The following is a 17,752-nucleotide window of genomic DNA, read 5'->3' as shown; positions in this document are numbered from 1 at the left end:
AGTTCTTGCTTAGTGGTTGAAAGTGAAATGGGTAAATTCCGGGGGAGGACTACATGTCACAAAATCTCTAAACTTGGACAAAGGACTACATGTCACAAAATCTCTCAACTTGGGCAAAATTCTTAGGAGTAAAACCTTACAAGCTCATCTTACAAGTGAAAGAGTTCACTTCTTAGGAATGCCGACTTACACTTGCAATGTCCATAGAATGGCCACGAGAACCAGATAGTGTAATGTGTGCCATGTTTGAAAGCTCTCTGCTTGCTTGCTTTTGTTGTTTGCCTTAGGCTTTCTCCTCCAGCCTTAATATCCCTGGCAGGATTTACTCTATGCATGGAAACTCGAGTTGCCCAGTCAGCCTGATCCTAGTGGGAAGCCTGGCTCTGCCCCAATACTATCTGTGTGGCCTTAGGAAACTCACACTTCTCTCAGAGGCTTACAGTTGAATCTAAACCTGGCAATAAAACACACACAAACCTGAAAGTAGAACTGTGGCTCAAGTCGTAGAGAACCAGCCTTGAGCAAAAAATGCTAAGGAAAAATGCATAGGCCCTGCGTTTAAACTCCATACCAACACACACACACAAACATACACACATTATTACATTATTGTTGAAATATTCTAGTGTTAGTATCACCAGAATATACTACTAATTGGAAAAGAAATCAAAATTTAAAGTACATAAATATGATCTCATTAAAAGACGTGTGTTATAGATCTATCTTATGAAACGTGGATCCAAAGTTAAGTTCAACTTCAATCTGACCTTAAGTGAGTAGGTTTGATTATTTTTCCCCTGCTCTTAGCTTCTTGCTTCACTTTTTCCCCAGGGAAAGTCTTACTGGTACATTTGCTTAAGCATACTCTCAAAGCTGATGTAAATTAAAGCAAAAGTAGTTTTCACCTTGATTCCCTTCAACAGGATGTCTGGTTTCCCAGCCACCCAGAGATTCCTTCTCCTGACCCATTCTTCCTCCAGTTCCCAGGGCCTGATTGGCTCCTGGGCTCCCAGACAGAGGGGACATCCATGTCATACCATGAACATTAGGGATCCAGGCCTGCAGAGCTGCACGGATGACAGCTGGAAGCAGAGGTTGTTATGAGTGTAGCAGAAAGGGCTGGGTGAAGCTCCACTCTATGATTAGCCGTCTTTAATCTCTGCATCACTGAGCAGCAGGACCAGTTGCCTTCTTCCCCAGCTGTTCTCAGCCAGCTCGGCCTGAGTCACCCCATGTCTCACTGCAGCCTGAGTAGCTCTTATTCTAGGCAGGTGTGGCTGTTCAGCAACATGAACTTGAAAGGTCCAGGAATGTTTGTTGGCCTCTCCGATACCAGTTCAAATCAGCAGGGCATTGGTTAAAACAAATGAGGTAGGCTTCAGTGATTCACACCTGCAGTTTCAGCTACACAGGAGGCTGAGATCTGATGATTGAGATTCAGGGCCCAGCCCAGGTTTACAATAAAAGGATTCATGGGAAGTAGAAGTGTTGCTTAAGTGATAAACAAAAAAAAGAGAGAGAGAGAGAGAGAGAAAGTTAAGGGATAATGCCTAGGCCCAGAGTTCAGGCCCCAGGACTGGCACAAATGAAGGGGGGAGGAGTGTATTATTTTTGCTGTTTATTGTTAGATGCAAGGGTTTTCCTTTTTCTTATCTTTAAGTAGTTTCAGTTCAATGTGTCAGATTATAAGCACAGTGCATCTTGATTCGTGTCATCCCTTCCATCATTCTCCCCATCAAAATAAGTGAGTATTGATCTGGACTCCCCCACCCTGGTTATTTATTATTATTATTATTATTATTATTTTATTATTATTTTGGCTGTCTCAGTATCAAAGAGATAAGAACCTGCTTCTTTCCTCCCTTCCCTGGCTGTTGGATCCTGGGATGTAAGACATCTCCTTAAGTAAAGTATTAGGAGAAGTTATTAACTCATAGGTTGAGAAATCATTGACTAAACCACATGAGTGTGCAGTACAAACAACCCTTGGACTGCCATAAAAGTTGGGACAGGGAGGGAAAATTGGACCCAGCTGTGGCCTGCTTGACTCTTTTCTTCTAATGTGGGTCACTTCTTGAACTAGGACAGCCTGCAGGTGTTCCCTTTGTGCTCAGGCAAACACTGAACTCCTAACCCTTGAAAGAGGAACAAAGGCCTGCTGGGTGTTGCGTTGGAGGAGCAGCAAGCCAAGGGCCAGACGGCAGGACTTGGATTACAGCGCCTTGCTTTTCCCTTGCTCGGTTAGACTCTTAGGTTCTGATTGTACAGCTCTGTATTCCATCCCACTCCCTGCCATGTTCTGGCAAATCACCTAACCTTCCTGAGCCTCTGGTTTCTGACCCTCTCAGAGTCATTGTGAGGACAGAATGAAGGAATAAATGGGGATACACAGCAGGCAGAATCGTGAGCCCCAAAGATACCCCTGTCCTAATTCTGTCTTGTACAAATAGGGCTCTGTAGAGGTGACCATCAAGGGTCTTGAGATCACTCTGGATTATCCAGGTGGGCCTGACAGGCCGACAGGGGTCTTTATCAGAAGACTGGAGATGCAGGGATGTGGCCAGGAAATGCAAGCCACCTCTAAAGCTTCGAGAGATAAAGAAAGGGGTCCAGAGGTTTCGGAGGGAATGATCCTTGCCCAACCCTGTGACTTTACTCCAGTGGAATAGATTTCCATCTTTTGACTTCCAGGGCTGTAGAGGATATATGTATATTGGATGTCACAGCATTGGTGACTGGTTCCGGGTGTTGTACCAAGTGCTCTGGAAATGGAGGGGCTTGCTGTGGTGTTAACCAGTGATACAGAGATGCTGGAGAAACTGGTGTGCCTGATGAGAGAACCAAAGTGTCAGCATGCAAGTATCCATTTGTGAGAGTTTAGACAGTGTGTATGAACATGCGCGTGCACGCGCACGCGCGCGCTCCCACACACACATACACACACACACACACACACACACACACACACCTCCTAGAAGGTCCGTGAGCAGCTGCATGGCTGGATTGTCTTTGCTGCCTAACCCAGCTTGGACATCGGATTTGAGCTAGAGTCCCTTGAGCAGTTCTGCAGGCAGAGCTGGGAATGCTTTTCAAGCCTGTGGGTACAAGCTGTTGCTGCTTTGGTTCTGGGATGACATGGTAGGACACCCAAGCGGGTAGACACACAACATACCATGGCTCAGTCATCACTGTTAGTGCCCGGATGGCTATGGAGAAACACTACCGTGAAGAGCAGCCAACCTCACCAAGAGACGTGAGCCAAGGACACAACATTTTTCTGACAAATGAGGTGCACTAGTACTCAGACCATCACGCATGGGTGCCCATCCCCTGGTAGGGTCTCTGCATGGCCTATGTGTGTGGGCACTCACACATACGTGTCCCTCTAGGACACGTGTTTCCAACAGATCCACCGCCCTTGGGGTCACAGAACAGGTGCCTCACTCTTTCGCCAAGCTCGGCTTGTTTGTGCACGGCACTTGTGGAGGAAAGTTTCCCGGGTTCTCCTCTGCAGCACGCTGAGGCGCCATCAGCCGTGGTGGTAGGTGAATTCTGTGGGCCTCCACACAGCTCATCCTGACTGGATTTTCTCCCCACCGATGGCTGCTGTCTGGGGCGAAGCTTGCTTGCAGCTGGCTTGTTCATTATGGCAGAGGCTTTGGCTGTTTGCCTGGGGAATGTCTCCACTCACAATTACACTCACAATGCACCACAGCACACGGCACTCAAAGGTCGCCTAATTAATTAGCTGATGTCTCTGAGCACAGAGGCGGGAGGTTTGGGAGTTGGAAGCCACACGCAGAGATCATTCAGACCACGGCTCACTGGGCTGGAAAATCTCCCAAACTAGCCAACTGGAAGAGGCACGGGAAGGCAAGGAAGGATTTTTCCATTGTGGTGGAATGAGGGAGTTAATGTAAAATGCTGGAAAAGTCTCCCTGGTGCTGCTGTTGGAGGACAGACTCTTTCCCCAAGAGTGCTGAGATCATCTGGCACCTTTCTCTTCTCTCCCTTGGTCTTTCTTCTCCAGTGGAATTGGCACAGACTGTCTTCCCACCCTGTCCCTGTCCTGGCCCTTGCCCCTTCTCTTGCTTGGCTGCTCTAGGTTCAGATTAAGGATCCCTTGGGAAGTTCCTGTGGTTGTCCAGTGCTTGGAAAAATGTATAAAAGAGAACTTAGGGAGCCAGGAGTTTAGCCTAGTGGTAGAGTGCTTGCCTACCATGCTTGAAGACCCAGGTTCGATTCCTTAGTACCACATACATAGAAAAAAGCCGGAAATGGTGCTGTGGATCAAGTGGTAGAGCTTTAGCCTTCAGAAAGCCCAAGGACAGTGCTCAGGCCCTGAGTTTGGGCCCCAGGACTGGCAAAAACTAAAAAATTAAATTAAATTAAAAAATGATTTACCTGTAAAAAAATAAAAAGAGATGGATTTTTGTTGTTGTTTGTTTGGGTCTCTTTTGTTGATATTGCTGCTGCTGCTGCTGCTGCTGCTGCTGCTTCTTCTTCTTCTTCTTCTTCTTCTTCTTCTTCTTCTTCTTCTTCTTCTTCTTCTTCTTCTTCTTCTTCTTCTTTTGGGTTGGTTGTGGGGCTTGCTTACACTGTGGGCCTGGGTGTTGTCCCTGAGCTCTTCAACTTCTGGCTACTGCCCTGCCCCTGGGCCACAGCCCCACTTCCCATTTTCTAGTGATTAATTGGAGATGAGTCTCATGTTCTTTAGTGCCCGGGATGGCTTTGAACCAAGATCTTCAGCTCTCAGCCTCCTGATAGCTCAGATGTATCCTCTTTAATGTGGCAAACACTGCTTCTTCTTCCACAGGGAGAGGTGGTAGCTGCCAAAGATACAGCCCCACATCAGGCTAGGAGAGCGTCTGGGCAGATCACCTTTGCCCCAGGAAAGGCACTTCCTCTGGTACATGTAGTAGCCCAAGAACCTTGGCCTCTGGTGCCAACATCAACCCAGATACAGTTTCAAAGGAGCTCAAAGCTGTCTTTAGGAACTTGAGACATCTGTCTCAAGACCTTGGTGGTAATCAATGCTTTACTCATATCACAAAGGTCAGACAGAAGATTTGCCTCTGGGACATGAGGAACAGGCATGCATTCATATCATTCCTTTAATGATCTATCTCTCCAGACATGATTCATTCATTCAGATACTTATTGGTCCCTTGATATTATTTAACTGTCAATGTTGTTATCCATTCATTGACTCATTATCTAGCCAACTAACGCCACAAGTCTGCTTACTCTACCTACTCATTCGTCTATTTCATCTTTTCACACCCTGCCTCCATCCATCCATCCATCCATCCATCCAATCAGCCATCTGTCTGTCTACATATCTACATATCTATTTGTACAACCACTCACTTACTCTTCCATTCTTTCATTTGATCAGTCAGTAATTAATTTAGCCACGCAATCAGGAAAAACACATGCAGTACAACGTCCAAAGCTCTACCTTTTGACAGTGAAAAGAGAAGGGAATTAACTCCATTGCCAGGTTAATATGTGTCAGATAGTAACCTATCCAAGAGGCCATCTGGTGCTGACCTCTTAACATTCTTGGCTGTCACATTAGTACCAAAGATAGGTATTTAGCCATGTACCCAGAGAGAAGAAAAGTAGCTCACAGAGGCTGGAAGATGATGTCAAGCGGTAGAATGTGAAGCTGAGGTCCCATGCTAGCTCTTCCTGTGCTTCAGCATTGCCTTTTCCAGCTCTTGTTTAATATGATTATTTACATAGTGCTTTTACATTTCCTTGATACTTACCACAATCCTAAAAGATGCATTGTTTCACCCCACTTAGCCAATGACCAAAGTGTGGCTCACACTCTGCTGCTAAGAGTGGAATCTATACTTATACACAAGACTCCTGACTGCATATGTTTCACTCTGTTCAAAGCCTTAGTGCCTCAGTCATTAACTGTATAGGGTTGAGGTGGCAGGAGCACATTTGGAGTGGCTCTGGACATGGCTATGTGGAAAAGAACCTGGTTCCAGAGATGCGATCTTCGTTTGAGGGTGGGATGCGGGGGAGCCAGGGAAGGATTTCTAGAGGGAGCAGAGTATAGCTAGGCTTAAAGGATGGCAGGGCAATGATGGCGAGGGGAGAACATCCCAAAGACATCAGAAGTGCAGAGTCTGCTTGGGGTTTGGTCAGAGGAGAACTGCACTGGGCAAAGGACCGGGAGGCTGGAATGTGGGCTTCACTACCTGAGAGACTGCTCAGGACCCAAGAGAACCCATCCACTTCACAGGCCAGATCCTTCTCTCTTACTTGGAATCTTTCAGTAGCTCCTCTTCATTTCTGCAGGACATATCCCCTCCCCCTTTACTTGGTTTATGGCTCCTCTGTCCCTGTTACTCCACTCCCTGGTCTACTTCTGACAAGTCTGTGTATGTGTATAGATCCAGGGAGCATTTTTTTTTCTGCCAGTCCTGGGCTTGAGCTCAGGGCCTGAGCACTGTCCATGGTCTTTCTCAAGGCTAGAGCTCTACTACATGAGCCTCAGCACCACTTCCATTTTTTTCTATGTATGTGGTACCCAGGAATCAAACCCTGGTCTTCGTGAATGCTAGGCAAGCACTCTACCAGTAGGCTAAACTCCTGACCCAGGGAGTAACTTTCGTTTCAAGGAATGGTATGGGCAGGCCCGCCACTCCCTGGTTGGTCTCCTGAATCCAAAACAAACAGTCTGGCAGACGGCATGTGGGCACCAGAATGAAGTACAAGAGGGCATTTCAGGATACGCAGGAGAGCTTCCAGAGACAACCTCATTTGTTGTTTGGTAGTAAAAATGATGAACTAGGAACTGGGTTGGTTTAAGGGAGGGTATGTTTCCTATAATGGCTCAGTAGACACCAAGGTAGGAGCCATTTACTATGCATTTACTATGTAATAAGTTCTATATGTACAACCTATCTACTGCAGGAAGGTCAGTTATCTAATGAGGGAACCAAAGCTCAATGTATTTCAGCCAGTGGCTCAAAGTCACAGAGCTAGCAAGCAGGTTTGTCCTGCATCAACAACATTCTTCTGTGACAGCACTGTGACTTTAAAAAAAAAAAAAGGTTTACTTAGACCATAGGGTTTTTGTAAAAGGTCAGAATTTTATTTATTTTTTTAAATCATGGGTCTTGAGTTCAGGACCTGAGCCCTGTCTCCCCTTTTGTGCTCAAGGCTAGTGCTCCACTTTGAGCTACAACTTCATTTCCAGTTAGTTAGTTAGTTAATTAATTAATTAATTATTGTGGTTATTAGAGATAAGAGTCTCAGGGACTTTCCTGTGCAAACTGCAATTGTCAGATCTCAGCCTACTGAATAGCTAGGATTACAGATGTAAACCACCAGTGGCCAGCAGGCTCAGACATTTTTAATGTGGTTTTCCTAAGCAATACTTATCATCTCTTTATAACAAAAACATACTCTCTGATCTAGAGTATGATCCGGCAGACCTACTGATCCAGGGTGTTGGGTTTTCTGAGTAGAGTGGTGGTATTAGGGTACTATTTTGTCTTTTTTTTTTTTTTTTTGCCAGTCCTGGGCTTGAGCTCAGGGCCTGAGCACTGTCCTTGGACTTTCTCAAGGCTAGAGCTCTACCACTTGAGCCTCAGCACCACTTCCGGCTTTTTTCTATGTATGTGGTACCGAGGAATCGAACCTGGGTCTTCATGCATGCTAGGCAAGCACTTTAACCACTAGGCCAAACTATTTTGGATTGAGAACTTAATTGACAAGAAAGAAGGAAAAGAGAAAAATTAGAAGATTTCTGCAATGAATTCAGAATGACTTCCCCTGGCCAGCTTCTTAGGCAGCTCAGAATGCCTCACTGGGAAGCAAGTGGCAACTGAAAGCCCAGGGTCATGCAGCAGTGAATGTTTTAATCCTATTAGATTTCCTTTCAGGATGTTCTTCATGATATCCAGTCATTTCCAGGACTTGCTCTTAGTCTACTCCCCAAATCAGATTTTCCCCATGGTCCCCCTCAGTAGGATTTGAAAGTTTCCAGAGTTTCTAGAAAGTTCTAGAAAATGTAAATAAATTTATTAGGAGAGAAAATAGACCAACAGTGGCAGCTGGGAGGGAGGATGAGGAAGAGGTAGAATGAGACTTTTAAACTTTTTTTTTTTTTTTTTTTTGCCAGTCCTGGGGTTTGAACTCAGGCCTGGGCACTGTCCTTGAGCTATCTGAAGACTAGCACTCTCCCCCTTGAGCCACAGCTCCACTTCCAGCTTTCTTCTATGTATGTGGTACCAAGGAAACGAACCTGGATCTTCATGCGTGCGAAGCAAGCGCTCTACCACTAGGCCATGCTCCTGGCCCCAGAGACTTTTAAACTTTTGGGGGTGATAAATATGTTCATTATTTTGAACAGATGGTGATGCTTTTACAGGTGTACTTACAGGACAAAACTCACAAGGTATACTCTTTATATATGTCAGATTCACTGTATTGCCATTGTATTCAAGCTGATTTCCAGCACAGGAGTTGCCTGGGTTGCATTAGATTGGAGCAATGCCTACAAAGTCTCAGAGTTCAGGGAAAAGTTATGCTAAAGAAAGAAGTCCAGAGCAAGCTGGGTGCAGTGGTGTACGCCTGCAGTCCTAGCTACTCAGGAGGCTGAGATCTGAGAATCATAGTTCAAAGCCAGCCTGGGCACTAGAGTCTGTGAGACTCTTATCTCTAGTTAACCACCAGAAAACTGGAAGTGGGTCTGTGGCAGCTCAAGGGGTAGGGGTAGCCTTGAGCCAAAGAGCTCAGGGTCAGCACACAGTCCCAGAGTTCAAATCCCATGACTGATGACAGAGAGAGAGAGAGAGAGAGAGAGAGAGAGAGAGAGAGAGAGAGAGAGAGAGAGAGAGAGAGAGAGCAGGAGCGAGCTTATTCTGCGGCAAAAGGTTTTCTCAGGAGGGAGGGCAGCCAGCAGGGGGTCCAGGCATCAGCAGGGCCTGATCCAGAGGTGGAGCAGGAAGGAATCTTGTGCATTTACCTGACTAGGAGTCAGGATCCTTGTCATTCATTGGATATGGAGCTGGAAGAGAGAAGAAGGAATTAAAGGAGGCAGCTAGCCCTGTCTTTATTGACGAGGAGGTGGTGAACTGTAATGAGACTATGGGAGGAGACTGGCTCTGCAGGGAAATACCCACAATGCCCTTGACTGTCCTTCTGGGCTTGTCCATAGACTAAGAATAGCTAGGAGCTCTCTCTGCTCTTAGCTGGTGGTATTTGGGACTCACACCTCCCAGAGGCCAGCTTGAAGAGCTCCACCCATTTCTCCTGCTTCCTCCCAGAGGTTCTGCTAGGCCACAGTCATACCAAGTTGCCGCTCTACCTCGGAGGAAAGCTGAGGAATCCAAGCCACAGTCAGGAAGGTCATGGGGGAGGAACCCTGGATGGGAGAGTAGCTAGCTCCCAGTTTGACACTGACTCTTTGTTTCCCCTTATCAGTTTCTTCCTACAAACCAAAACAGAGCTAAGTTCTTTAGAACTCCGAATCGGCTGTGCATTATTAGACTCACTCAAAGATCTTGCAAATCGGCTGGCACTGTGGTTTGCTGGGTGGCTCACACCATATTAGCTATTCAAGGGGCTGAGATCTGAAGATCATGGTCTGAAATCAGCCTAGACGGGAGACTCTTTTCTCCAGTTAATTCCACCCTCCTCCCCTGCAAAAGCTGGAAGTAGAGCTATGGTTCAAGTGGTAGAGAGCTAGCCTTGCACAAAAGCTCAGGGACAGTGTCCAGGACCTGAGACCGAGATCAAACCCCAGGAGGGGCTCACATGCATGTGCGTGTGTGGGCACACACGTACACACACGTACACACACGTACACACAGAGCTACTGACACCACAATGAAATTTCACTACATACTTGCCAGAAAAGTGAACAATACCAAAGCTGGTGGGAATGAATAACTGGAACTCTTAGGAAGTGCTAATAGGAATGAAATTCCTATGAAATAAAATGTACTTCAGTTTGTGATCCACCAATACCACCTGGCAGCCAAGAGAAGAGAATACAAATGTCCACCACAAGAGCTGCACAAGTGCTTCCTGATAGCCCCAACTGCAAACTCAAATATCCATAAATAAAAAAAAACAGGTATACTGTCCTTTGTTCACAAAAACGTAAGATTGCACAGGATGTAGCGCACATTAACATATACTCTGTCTTTTTTTTTTTTTGCCAGTCTTGGGCTTGAACTCAGAGACTGAGCACTGTCCTTGGACTTTCTCAAGGCTAGAGCTCTACCACTTGAGCTTCAGCACCACTTCTGGCTTTTTTCTATGTATGTGGTACCGAGGAATCGAACCCGAGTCTTTGTGCATGCTAGGCAAGCACTCTACCACTAGGCCAAACTCGGAGCCCTATCAGATTTTATAGATACAAAGTACATAGATAAAAAGAACATGTGATATATTCTGTTACTACAAATATGTGGAGTTCAAAACAGACAAAGTGAATACTCTGCTGTAGCAGTGCTGTCCTTGGGGAAGTGGTGGATACATATATATTAGATATGAATTATATAGTATATATACTATATATGCATTATACTTGAGTTATACAGTATCTATTTTAGGTAATATCTTATACAAAAAGTGAGAAGAAAATACTACAGCTACTTCTGAGTACCAGAGATTATGTGTATATTTGTGTCCACGCACATGCACCTGCACTTGTGCTAGAGCTTGAACTCAGGGCCTGGACACTATTCCTGAGCTTTTTTTTTTTTTTTTTTTTTTGCTAAGGTGAAAGCTCTACCATTTGAGCCACAGCTTCACTTCTGGGTTATTGGTATTTAATTGGAGATAAAAGTTTCACGGATGTACCTGCCTGGGTTGGCTTTGAACTGTGAGCCTCAGATCTCAGCCACCAGAGTATCTAGGACAAGTGTGAGTCACCAATGCTTCTAATTGTCCGAAGGAGTTTCAATTCAATATGTCAGCTTATGAGTACAATGCATGACCACAGATTCCGATGCGATTTTTTTTTTTTTTTGCCTGTCCTGGGGCTTGAACTCAGGGCCTGGACACTGTCCTTAGACACTTTTTGCTCAAGGCTAGCACTTTGCCACATGATCCACAGCACCACTCCTGGCTTTTACTGTGTTTGTGGTACCGAGGAGTTGAGCCCAGAGCTCTGTGCATGCTAGATGATCACTCTACCACTAGACTACACTCCCAGCCATCTCTGGATGGGATTTTTTAAAAAGCAGCCTATAACATTCAGCAGGGCCTGACCCCCCACCATCTTCCATAGCTCCTCTTAACCACTTTCTTTCTCCAAGGTTCAGAGACCTGGGGCAGTGGCCAGCTGCTGCTGGGTTTATCCCGGAAAGGGCAGACCGACGTGTAGCCTCAGGAAGTTGGTACTGAGCTTTCTTTTATCTGAAGGAAGTCTTGCATGAAGTGTTAGTGCAGGGAAGATTGCTGAAGCCTGCAGCTTTGGGAGAGTCTGGCTCTGTAGCCAGGACAGTGCTCAGGCTTCTTGTAGCCAGCCCCTGTGTGTACACCTGCCCTTGGCTGGGGCCCAGGCATGACATCCCTCTCCTCAGACCCTCCAAAGTCCCACTGAAGAGGCAACGAAGCCACGATTCAAATACAGCGGGGACTGGGCGAATAATTGTGAATGGGATTCATGCTGGATACTTCTGGTTCTCACAGCTGCAGATGCGGGGTGGGGAGGGAGTGGGGGAATCACCATGGGAATTCTGAGTCTTGCGCATTGCTGACTACAGCTTCCATTGTTGAGCTCTGATTACAGCTTTTGTTTCACTATAAAGTACAGTTATTAAGTGCCATTTGGGAACAAAGATGTATTTACATTCCAGGGGGGCAGAAAAGGCATGTTTATTTTTAGAGCTGCCTCTGTCCCAAACAGTGATGGGACAGTTGTAGGAGAGGGGAACAACCTGGGAGTGTTTAGATAGAAGGAATGAATTTCCTTGGAAGCCAATGAGGACTAGAAGTGATAAAGACAAGAAGTCCTGCCCTAGTCTACCCTTGTCAACTTAGATTTCTTTTTGTGGTCAGGAAAGAAGGGGCAGAATACACTTGACTCAAACTGAAATCCTAGTTCTTGTGACCAGTGACCTGAGACCTTTGAGGGCAGGACTTTCTCCGAGGCATGATCCATGTTTTCCAGCCATCCTAACAACCGTAGGCCTGTCCCTTGGCCATGTAGGAGAGCCATAGTGGTCAAAAGAGTTTAGAACCTCACTGTGAACTCCCCTGCCTAGATATTCTGCATATGCTATCTATTGCCTGCTCAGAAAGACTGAGGAATTGAGCTAAACTACATAATGCTATCACTAGCGGCAGTGGAGCCCTTCATGTAACAGAACTTTCCATGATTATTTTATTTAAGACTTGTAATGAGCCTGTTATTGAAGGAGTGAGTCCTGCCTTATTCCCCAGGGGCACACAGACAAGCTTGACCACATACTTGTACATAGGTGGGCAATTACTATCTGGGCTGAAACCACCTTCAGTCCTCAGGTGATAATAGCCCCTCAAAACAGGTAGAACATTCAACTGTGGGCCTGACCAAGAACATCGACCTAGGCCCCAACAGATCAGAACCCATATTTTATTTTTCCTTGTTAAGCCCAATATAAGCCTACTCCCAAATCCAGTCCGGAGCACAACCTCCAATCCTGTGGGAAGGTCTCTGTGTCGGTCACTGTTCCTCAATAAACAGTCCCTGCCTGTTGATGATGGAGTCCGGCCTATTCCTTTTCCATTCTCCTCCATTTTCCTTATAATTATCATCTCTATCTTGCACATGAGGAAATGTCAAAGTTCAGAGAACAATCCCAGGGTCATTCAGTTGGTCAATCAATGGATTCCAGAGCTCTGGCCTACATCTTCCTTCTCTCGGGTGCCTTCTTTCCTTGGGTGCTTCACCTTCTATCCCTGAGGTGGAACCTGTGTTAACCAGAGTCTCATAGTATAAGATAAGCTGTGATTCTTGTGTCTCTGTTCCTTGGTGGTCAGAGCATGACACACAGCCAGGCCTCTGGCCAATTTGAGACACTGATTGCATGGAATGTGAACTAGTTCTTTTGGCAAGAGACAAAGATGGATGAGAGAAATTATTGGAGTAGGAGTTTGGCTGGAGTTAGTGAAGCGTCCTGGGTCTGACAAGGAATTCCCAAAGGGGAGATATTTATGAAGTCAAGATGGAATCATCCTCCTGCCATCCCCCAACTTTGTCTAGGAAGATCTGTCATCTTCTAGATGTCCTCCAGTATAGATGGCCAACTTCACTCGAGTGTGGGTGACACACTGGGGCAAGAGGACACATGTTTGGACAATAGCGGTTGCTCAGCGCTCCTCAATTTTACAGCTTGCCAATACCCCAGAACTGCCAGCTGTGGTCAGAATAATTAGAGTATGATCTAACCAAGAAGTCTGATGATGCTGGAATCTCCTGGGCCCCACAGATTACAGGGTTGCTGGGGACCTGCAGGGCTCCGATGGCTTTGTGGAGACTTTATATCACATCAATCCAGATGTTCAGGGTTAGGATCCTTTCCTTGCTGCCTAAGGACTAGAAAGTAGGAACGATCTGAATTCTGCCCTCTACAGGCCTTGGAGGCCATCATCTCCACAGTGCTCTTTTCTTTCCTCTTTGTGGGCCTCACAGATAAGCTAAAAGGAAATCTTGCTGTCATTTCATTCTTTGCACTTAACCCTGGGATGCAAGAGTTGTCTCCAGGAAACTCCACTTACCTTGCCTCATGTGTAATCTGGGCAGGTCCCTTCATTTGGCCTCCCTGGGTAATTACTGGGAACTGTCCTTCCCACTAGGCTGTTGCCAGGTGGGTGGGTGTGGCCTCGAGCAAGTCTCTGTCTTAACCTGGAAATCCAGTCATAGAAGTAAACGCAGGTTATTTCTTTCCCGGGTTCTGGTTCCATGTTTACACCATGGAAAAGGGAAGAACTGTTTTTTTTTAACTCTCTGTTGCTTGGTTTCTGGAGAGGACACGGAAGAACATGCATGCTGGAGTGTTCAGTTCATGTTTAATTCTGGTTCTATTTTAGTTTTGATTTCTAGCTAAGTAGGGGTTTACTTCTAGAATTCCTTTTTCTGTTAGATGTCTGACTCTGTCTATAAAGAGTGCTTGTGAAATTCTTCGTTCAGCAGCTGTTTGTGTTCAAGGCATTAAGAATAACTCGATGATCAGAAAAAAATTATCTGTGTAGGGATTCTAGTGGGATGAGAAAAAATAAGACAAATACCATATCTGTGTGATTTTATATTCACATTTAAGTAGGCAATATATAACTAGTGCTCAGGAGAAAAAATAAAGCAGAGAAGTGAGATACTAAGTATCTTACTTTAGGGAAGGAAGACAAATACTGTATTAAAGAGAGGTTAAGAGCCTAATAACGTTGTAATGCCTTTGGCTCAGTTACATGACTTCTTGACACTGCTCTACTTCATTTTATTGTATTTTTTAAAGGGCAGATATCTTTTGGAAAGATCTAGGATCTAACACTAAATATGCAGAAAGAGATCAAGAAATATCTTTTTGAGCAGAACATCAGAATAACTTTACCTGATAATGTCTGATAGTGATGTTTTAAAGGCAAATTGCCAATACTTGAATTCCTATTCTTCTTTGTTGTTGACAAGATTCATGGAATATTCCAGCACATTTCAGTGCCTTCAGTGGGCCTTGACTGTTCTTGGTTTGCTCAGGCTGTAATTTCAACAGGGGAATATTCCACATATTTTTTTTCCTTTAAATAACACTGAAAGAACTGTTATGTAATAAACCTCTCCATCCAAAAAAAAAAAATCTTGAAGAAAAGCAGGGAGTTTTTCTCCCCCCTCACCCCACTCTTTCTTTCTCTTCTTATTTCAGTCTTTGTACTTTGTGGCTTATCAGGAAATAACCAGTTCTGGCTATATCTCAACTTCTAAGTAGCCCTGGGATTACTTTGTTGTATGTCTTTGGACAAATCAAATCTCTTCTCTGCCTTTCTTCATTGTGCATGGATTTAGCTCTCAAAGTCAGACAAACCTTAGGATTCATTCTTCAGAGAAAAAAAAATAGAGCAAAGGAATGATTGCACACTATTTAGTCAATGGTGTCAGTCGGTTTGAGGCAGGAGGAACTCAGAGGCTCACTGTTTCAGTGGTCTGATTTCAGGGCTAGGGTTTTCAGATTGAATAAAAGATGTTAAATTTGAACTACAGACAAACAGGAAATGTCTGTTTTGTATGTCTCAAATCTCTCAGATGGAATTTTCTAGGGCTCTAGGGCTGAAAACATGAGGACTTCTTCCAGACCTTCAAGCCAGGAAAAGCCAGCTCAAATGCCTAGAAAAATCAGAGGTGACATCTGGATTTTTAGGTGAAAATTTTTATTTTTAAATGTCAGCTGCACATCAGTTAACAAAACCCTGCTCAGTGAGTGAAAGCAACAGAGTGCTCTGGATACTTCAAAACCTTGCAACCATTACGGAAACAAGGAAAGGAGAACCTGAAGAAGAGACAGGTGTCAGCAGGCTGCACAAACTGAGGTTTGTCAGAAGGCACCACCAGAACAATCGTTTTGGAAGACAAGCAATGGAAGGGGAACATTCAGAGCGCCAGCACAGGAGCGTTCCACTCTAATCCATCGGTTCATCCAGCTCTGTGTCTACCTGCAGACGTGGCTTGTATCAAGTACATCTTCACCTGGGAAGGAAGTTTTTAAAAATGTGGATCAAGGTTTTGAAGGAGGTAGGGTGTGATCTAAGGCTGTTCAGGGAGAAGAAAGGAAGACTAGAAAAGGAAGAAATATTGGAGAATCAAATGCAAGGCCTATGAAAAGCACGGTGTGTAATTCCTTCCCAGCCCCTTGCATGAGTGAACACTTCTTCTTCTTCTTCAGGTTTCTGCTCCAGTATCACTTCTTTAGAGGCCTTTTCCTAGACAGCTCTCCAGATGGGGCAGGTCCGAGACACGCTGAACCTGTTCAACAAATGCCTGAACGATCCATAAGTGTTTGCGGGAACATAGCAGTTCTGAACGAATTTGGAGACTTAAGTGTGTGGACTCCGCCTCTAGGCCTGTCAACCCCAACCCTAAGGAGGTGGAGCTCCATCTGTAGGAAAAAAAAAAAAACAACAGGAGCGAAACCCTGGCGCGCAAGAACAGTGCAGCCTATGAATTCATTCCTCCTGAAGACGATGGGACAGCCAGCAAACAGGTTATTTTGTAAGACCCCGGAGCTTGCAGCGGTGGGTGACATCAGAGTACCCGGGGTTCCACCTAGCAGCTAAGCCTCGTGGTTTTCGAAAACTACGAATCCCAGCATGCAGCACGGCGCAGGGGCCCCAGCGCTCTGCGCGTGGCCCGCCCACCCAGTGCGTTCCGGATCGCCGCCCTGGAACCAGGAAGACGCTCAAGATCCCGGGGCCCAGCCACGCCGCGGGGTGCGCGCGCGGCCTCCTGGGACTTGTAGTCTCCCGGGGTTGGGAGTGTCCGCTCGGGAATCTCAGCCGCCGTCTGGGGGCTGAGGCGGCGCGTGCGCGCGTGCGCAGTGCGCGGGCGGGCCGTCGTGGGCTGCCGCTCCGGGCAGCCGGGTGCCTGTGAGAGCCGGGACCGCGGCGGCGCCGGTGCTCCGGGCCGAGGCCGCGGTAAAGTGGGGCGTGAGGCGTGCGGACGCGCTGGGACTGGGGCAGGTGGAGAGGGTGAGGCCGGACGGGAGGCGGCGGGGCGTTCGGGAGCGGCGTGGCGGCGGCCGGGTGAGTGCGGGGTCGCGCTCCGCCCGCCCCGCGCGGTACCTGGGCGCGGCCGGCTCACCTGCGCGGGCGGGCGCTGTCCGGCCCGGCGGCGTCCGGGTGCGGGGTCCCAGCTTAGCCCGGGCGACCGGGGCGGGGGCGGGGGCTGGGGGGCTCGTCCTCGGGATCCCCGCGGAGCCCCGCAGCCTCTCCCGCCCGCCCTCCCCCCTCCCTTGCCAGTCCCCTCTCTTGCTGGCCCTCCTCCTCTGGCACCCCGTCTTTCCCCGTCTCGCTCGCCCTCCCTCCCCTCTCTCTCGCCCTCCCTCCCCCCCTCCCCCGCCCTCCCCTCCTCCCCCTCCCCGAGCTCTGTGGACGTGCCGGTGGACGTGCCGGCCAGCTGTCCGGGATTCCTGGCGGCGGCCTCGGGAGCCGTGCCCTCGGGAGCCCGCGGCGCGGGCATCCTGTTCTAGCCGGTGGACCCGTCCCGGAGGCCGGGGCGCGGGGCCGGGGCGTCTCCGCGCCTGGTAGCGGGGCAGGTCGAGAGCTCTCGCTGGCCAAGGTCGTGCGAGCCGGACCGGGGGGGGGGGGGCGGACCTGCGCTCGGGGCGGGTGTGGGGGCTGGGAGCTGGGAGCTGGGAGCTGGGGCTGGGAGCTGGGGGCTGGGAGCTGGGGCTGGGAGCTGGGGCTGGGAGCTGGGGCTGGGGACTCCGGGCTGAGAGCTGGGCCTGGGGGCTGGGGGCTGGGAGCTGGGGCTGGGGGCTCGGGGCTGAGAGCTGGGGCTGGGGGCTGGGGCTGGGAGCTGGGGCTGGGAGCTGGGGTTGGGGGCTCGGGGCTGAGAGCTGGGGCTGGGAGCTGGGGCTGGGGGCTCGGGGCTGAGAGCTGGGGCTGGGGCTGGGAGCTGGGGCTGGGGGCTGGGGCTGAGAGCTGGGGCTGGGGGCTGGGGCTGAGAGCTGGGGCTGGGGGCTGGGAGCTGGGGGCTCGGGGCTCGGGGCTGGGAGCTGGGGCTGGGAGCTCGGGGCTGAGA

At 47.9% G+C, this 17,752-nt stretch overlaps 1 protein-coding gene across 16 annotated transcripts in view; it reads left to right on the top strand.

Annotated features, from left to right (window-relative positions):
• Positions 1-16,421: 16,421 nt before the first annotated feature.
• Positions 16,422-17,752, top strand: part of Plekha1 (pleckstrin homology domain containing A1) — a 61,072-nt gene continuing 59,741 nt past the window's right edge. For 11 of the 16 annotated variants that reach the window (XR_016537786.1, XR_016537787.1, XM_090345696.1 and 8 more), the window contains exon 1: positions 16,542-16,644. The gene's annotated coding sequence lies outside the window, so the exon portion shown is untranslated. Of the gene's footprint in view, positions 16,441-16,541; positions 16,753-17,183; positions 17,253-17,752 lie in introns of those variants that run through there. The other 5 variants (XM_090345695.1, XM_090345692.1, XM_090345691.1 and 2 more) reach the window with 5 other exon arrangements.

Source organism: Megascapheus bottae, chromosome 15 (genome assembly GCF_031878675.1).
Source record: "Megascapheus bottae isolate mThoBot1 chromosome 15, mThoBot2.hap1, whole genome shotgun sequence".
NCBI lineage: Eukaryota > Metazoa > Chordata > Mammalia > Rodentia > Geomyidae > Megascapheus > Megascapheus bottae.
The sequence above is the reverse complement of the archived record's forward strand: the minus strand, read 5'-3'. Positions and strand labels throughout refer to the sequence as shown.